The sequence below is a fragment of the Diabrotica undecimpunctata genome, chromosome 9 (genome assembly GCF_040954645.1).
Source record: "Diabrotica undecimpunctata isolate CICGRU chromosome 9, icDiaUnde3, whole genome shotgun sequence".
NCBI classification, from domain to species: Eukaryota; Metazoa; Arthropoda; class Insecta; order Coleoptera; family Chrysomelidae; genus Diabrotica; species Diabrotica undecimpunctata.
In genome coordinates this window covers 133440528-133446973 of record NC_092811.1, presented here as the reverse complement: position 1 = coordinate 133446973, position 6446 = coordinate 133440528, and the positions used below count along the sequence as shown (strand labels likewise).

Here is a 6446-nt window from a genome sequence, read left to right as displayed (position 1 = left end):
TTTAGATGTGAACCGAATATAAGAAAATCCTTTTACCTATTACTTGTGTTCAGGTAAGCAGCGATCTTTTGTGCTGTCCTGAAATAAGCGGGTCATTTGTATTGATAAGCTCGAAAGACAACTTTGCGAGGCGAGTGCACATCTCCTCTTTCAGTAAAGACGGAAATAATTGAGATAAAACTGCTTGTTCGCGTTTATTTTAGCAAAAGTTTTCTGTTTTGTATTTAGAGTAGATAAAAGATAAATATGAGCATATTAAACATATTGAATTTAGGGTATTTATATTGTTATTAGGGGATTTATATAGGATATTTATTTGAAATGTATTTGAATTTAGAAAGAGAAAATAATAAAAAGCTGGTTGTGTGATTTCTGCTTCTTTTCGATTTGTAATTTAGCATTTGTTTGGTTACTCGATTTTTACTCATTCTGGTTATATATTGTTTCCATTTTGTGTTTACATACTTATTTTGACACTTACTTTGAAGCACTTCTTTTATTGCTTTCAAAATACAGGGTTGTTTACAAGTAACCCGTTACTCGTTAATCTACTGTGGTTTATCTTGTTTATCGCAAATTGTTCCAGTTGTAGTGCACCACAAATTCACATTTTGTCGTCTATTAAATACTACATAAAAGGTCTATGGCATGGTACATATCACTCGACAAAAGGTTCTCTTCGGGACATAGCAGTAGAATTCTTTAGTAGAGTTGGTCTGAATAATAAATTTCCATCGTATTCTTCTTCTTGATGTGCCTATCCGTTACGAATGTTGGCGATCATCATGGCAATCTTTATCGTATCTGCAGCAGCGCGAAAAAGCTTCACAGATGTTGTATTGAACCAGATTCTGAGGTTCTTTAACCAAGATGTTCTTCTTCCTCCTGGACCTCGTTTTCCAAATATTTTTCCTTGCAGGATGGCTTGAAGGAGGGCATATTTGGATTCATTTTGCATAATTTGTCCGAAAAACTGCAACTTTCAGAATTTGAAAGTTGCATCTTCGTTCAAGGTCTACAATTCAACACCATAAAAAAGACAGAGAAGACGTAGCATCGCAGCATTCTTACTTTTGTATCAAGAGAGAGGTTATGACTCTTGAAGAAGGCTCCCATCCGATTGAAAGTTAATCTAGCTTTTCCGATGCGTGCTCTAATCTCCTGGTTGTTGATTCATTCTTCATTTATTGTGGTGGAATAAACTGTAAGAGCTGGGAAATATTTTTAATTTTTTTTTCTGTTTAGTGGAATAGGCCCAATGCATTTTGATTTCAAATCCCTGGAAAGTAAAATTGACTTCCTCAAACCTTTCCCAATACTAAATGCCTTATAGCCTTCATTTACAAGATGTTTGATATACATTATGTTAGGTTGTTCAGATGAAAACTGGAGGCTTAATATTTTGGAAAAGTTAACTTTTTCTTTGTTATCTGTATGGGTTTTTTTCGTAATCTCATTTTGTAATTCTTTAAACGAAAAAAATCAGATTGTTTTAATACAATCACCTCAAAGCAGTTTTTTCTTTTACATTTTCTCACTGCTTCGTAGCAATCGTCTGGAGTATACACTTTTAATCGATGACGCTTACACTTTTCAATGCTGCGAAATCACGGTCACATGGTAATCTTATATGTCCTACTACCAAGAATTTGTTTTCAATAAAAGTGAAAATGCCTTCTATAGTAAGCTGTTGCCATAAACAAATTAGAGACCAATTTTTGTTTTGGCCGCTGCGGTTATCTGTGTACACTATAAGATTATCAGCAGTTGGTCTATTAGTTCGAAAATATTCGTATATAAAATGCTGGCAATTTCATCGCTACCTCGCTTGGCAATATTTTCTGGGAACATGTACATGTACGCCTTTCCATTAATACAGTCATGGATGCCGAGGTTATAAACCCATGCCTTTCTTAAATAAAACGCTGTTCCCACTGTTAAATTTGGCACTGGCATAGCCTGTTGTAGGTCAAAGCTGATAACCATTGCATTTCTCGTAGCTTTAGCCTCCTCTGTGTCCTGTTTCATTAGATTCTGCATGGCCTGGGCACGTTTTTGATGTAACTCCAAATCAATTTTCAATGTCTTTGCAATTTCTTTGTCAGCTTCAATATTAATTTATATATTCCAATATTTATCTTGGGTTACTGTCACAAAATTATTTTGGCGGCACCACTCAAGATCATAATCATGGTATAAACTGGAAATTGACAGATCGGAATCTAGATAGACTTTTGTTGAGTTTTTTTGCCTGCTGTAATGACTTGTGTATTTTGGTATTAAATGAGATGCTGTCTAACATTCTCACAGTTTTCTTCTGGTATTTTCTTCTTGTTGTTGTCATGCCTACCTCTTTCATCTGACTTTGTAGTAGAAGCACCTGCTTTATTTTGGTCAACCAGTCTTTCAATACGTTCTTTTTAAATGCCGTGTATGGCAAGAAACTCTTTCTTACAAATAAGCAACATCATCTCCATTTATTTTAACTCTATATTTAACTGAAACATTTCTGGATGAATGAACTCGTCTTGTTTTCTTTAGGTAACTCTCTTCTTTGGAATTACTTTCATAGTTGAGAAAGGTAAATATTTTCTTCTTCTTCTTCAAGTGCCCTGTCCGTTGCGAACGTTGGCTATTAACATGGCAATTCTGATCTTGTTTGCGGCACTTCTAAATAGTTCGACCGATGTGAGCCCGAACCACTTCCTCAGATTTTGGAGCCACGAGTATCTTCTCCTGCCTGCCCCTCGCTTACTATCTATTTTTCCCTGGACAATTAGTTGCAGTAGACGGTACTTATCGTGTCTCAATATGTGGCCTAGATATTCAAGCTTTCTTTGTTTAATTGTATTCAAGATTTCTTTCTCCTTTCCATTTCTTTGGATTACCTCTATGTTGGTGACATGTTCGGTCCAGGATATACGAAGAATGCGTCGGTACACCCACATTTCGAATGCTTCTAGTTTTCTCGTGAGCGTCTCCGTCAGCGTCCAGGCCTCCACACCATACAGTGAGATCGGAAAAATGTAGCATTTAACTAGACGTAGTTTTAGGGGAAGAGACAAATCCCTGCTTATGAGGAGCTTTTTCATATTGCTAAATGCTGCTCTAGCTCGTTCTATTCTCGCCTTAATTTCTGTGGTAAATCTAGAAGGCGCCTTATTTTCTGGAGTTGGCAAGACACCTCGAGAAGTCTGTGGGGTATAAACCTCTTTATTTTCCTGCAATAAAATAGGTATTTTACTAAAAAGGGATAAGCCGCAAAAAACCCTATATTTTTAGGTTCGAAAAATATAACATAAGGGGACAAGCCACACATTTAATAAACTTGCCGTTCCTATTATTATATTTTCCGAATAGCTGCTACATCTGGATATTGCGTAGTCTTTGTCATCTTCGCTTTCATTAAAAACGGATCTTGGTGACTGTGTTCAGAATCAAACTCAGAAAAGTCTATTTTCCGTTTACATGCACGAGAATGTTCCGCCGCCATTTTGATTACTAGTGTGGCTTATCTTCTTCTGTTTTAATATAACGTAATGGTGACACAACGGGATTTACTACAGCGGTACCATCTATAAAAAAACTGCTGAAATTTTTTGTTTGAGACATTAATAGGGTTTTAAAGTGTGCGATTTCTACTTAAACTTATTTTTGACGAAATTGTGGCTTGTTCTCTTCTGATCCCAAGGTCTTCAAATATGTAAAATCCCCGGATATTTGCATAAAATATGCAGTATATGTCTAAGTCTTATTATGAGTAATGCTCATTTCTGCTCCCCTTTACAATTACTGCTTACAATCCAATATTTAGTTATTAGTTTTACTAATTGTCTTAGAGAAAATGTAATATTTTTTTTAATTACTTTCTGTAACTGAAGTACCTACTCTTATGTGACTTTTTGTGTACTTATATTGCAATATATATTGTCCAATAATTGTATTAAAACAGTTAGCTTCCGATTGTTTCCAACTCCCGTGTTAATTCTTTTCCGCACTTAGAATCGCCAACTTTAGTTTTGACTCTACTCCAGCTAATCTCGTTAGGAATTTTGAATTTAGCTCTTCTGCTCTCGCAAACACACGAAGAGGATAATCCAATTGTAGGTAGCGACATTTACATTGTCTTTCCATTTCGCCGTTACATGCGAATTCACTTTGATGTGGTCGAACTTCTCAGCATTTAAATAGAACATTTTTAGATTATGGTCACTCGAGCGGAAAACATTTGTACGATCCACTTTACATTTAAAATCGTTTAATTACGTATAGTACAAAGTTTTGAACATAAGGCAACTTTTTTTACCGATTACAGAACTTACAGATACGCGAAATTTTATTACATGCGAAAATAGTCTTAATTTTATTGAAACCAAGTTGCTTTGATTCTTATTTATGGAAATACTTTTTATTTCATTCAAATTAAAAATCTCCTATCTAAACTAAGGTTAACTAGGGAAAATGTGCCTATGATGGACCCCTTAGGGAAAAAGCTCCATAATAATTTTAATTATTTACTTAGCAGGCTTTAATGACCACATAAAGTCTTGTTATTTGTATAATACGCAAATGTTTCAAATTTTAATAAAAATTAAGATAACAAAAGTTATTCATACTTTACTAAAAAGGGTCCATCATGGGCATATATGCGCTCATGATGGACCCTTTGATACGCCCATGATGGACCCGTTGCATTTTGTATAAAATAAGTAAATACCAAATTATTTTATTAAACCAAAAGATATTCTAAACGATAAATAATATTACAAATAGGTATTTTTAAGAAAAAAGTTACATGCACAATTCACACACAAATTGTTTACGTCCAGGATTTACATCTGCACATTATTGTGACACTAATTCTTACACACTTGACAACGAATTCATTTTTCTTTGGATCGTGAATGCGAAAATAGTTCGTTACAGTAAATACAAGCTGCATCGTCCGAGTCGTCTTCTTCGTAAAGAAGATTTACAATCGTCTTCAGAACTGTTTGTAGTTGAAACACGAACTAGCCTTTTTACTTTTCTTGCGTTTTGTTTTCTTTTTTTTGCTTCTTTTTCTGCAATTTTTTGTTTTATATCATCAATTTCTGGCGTTGAATTTAAATATCCTGTTTTACCCCGTTTTCTACCCCTTTTCTGAGTTACTTCAGATACGTCAGCTAAAGGAGGAGGACAAATATCTTCGACCGAGATGTTTAGGACTGACGATGATGTTGATTTCTGATCAGTAATTTTTATAAACCTTCAATCGAAAAAACATTTTGGTTCCGATGTTCCGGTAGTGAGTTCTCGTCAGAACATTCTGGTAGTGGGTTTTGTTCATAATTTTCTTTATCTGTTGTCATAGACGGCAAAAATTGCCAATCCTCGAAGACATCTGGATTGAACGGTTCTTTTCCTGTCTTTTTAAATGAATTTATTGCATTTGATGGAAGAGCACCTTTATTAAAGATACTGGCTACTTTAAATTGGGTAACTATTATACCTGGATTTTCTTGGCCGTAGTAAGTTTGAAGTGGTCTAAAAAATTCTACGTCCAAGGGTTGAACGTGATGAGAGCAGTGAGCAGGAAAACAAAACATAATAATACCGTTTTCTTTTCCAAACTGGGGAGCTTCAAAACTTTAATGACTACCATGAGCATCGAGTAACAAAAAAACTTGGTTGGTTTTAGAAGCCTTTGAATACCTTAAAAAATGTTGCATCCAGAGACAGAAAATGTCGGAAGTCATCCATCCTTTTTCTTGATCGAAGGCTACACTTCCAGTAGGTGCATTGATCTTAAGTTCGTCTCTCTTACTCTGTCGAGGAAAAATCAAAGCAGGAGGACCATATGTTCCAATTGCATTCATTGCACATACGACCGTAACATATAGACCTAGCTCTGCACTACTTAAAGCACCAACTTGTTTGCGACATTTACTAGCATAAATCTTCTGCGATCTCTTTTGCACAGTTGTCAAACCAGACTCGTCCATGCTATAAATGTTTTCCGGTAGAAATTGAAACTCGTCTAATATATGTGCTAATGTTGTAAAATAGGCACATATATTTGGTTTATTAAAAGCTTGAGCCCTTGCCAATTAAGTATTTTCTGGAGTTCGTAATGATATTCGAGGATTTCGCTTTAAAAAGCCTCTGACCCATTTCCAGCCTGCCATCTTGGTTTCCTTATTAAAACTGTGGCTAATATTGTTTCTGTTAGCTACTTCGTATACACGTTTTCGTAAATCTTTACTAGCCAGGACAAAAAAACGAGCTTCCATGGTGATAATATGGTCAGCAATTTCCTTTTCAATAGTAATGGAAAATATTGGTCTTCGTCCTCCCAAATCACCTCTGGTACTTTCTTGTTGCTTATTAAAGCGCCTTTTCAAAGTTGTTTTTGGAACGTTAAATATTTTTGCTGCCAGCTTAAACCCAATAGTTTTTTCTTGTAT

The 6446-nt window shown here is 35.2% G+C and overlaps 1 protein-coding gene across 9 annotated transcripts in view; it reads left to right on the top strand.

Annotated features, from left to right (window-relative positions):
* Nucleotides 1-6446, top strand: part of kek3 (leucine-rich repeat, immunoglobulin-like domain-containing kekkon 3 protein) — a 680415-nt gene that overhangs the window by 515890 nt on the left and 158079 nt on the right. The gene's annotated exons all lie outside the window — the stretch shown is intronic.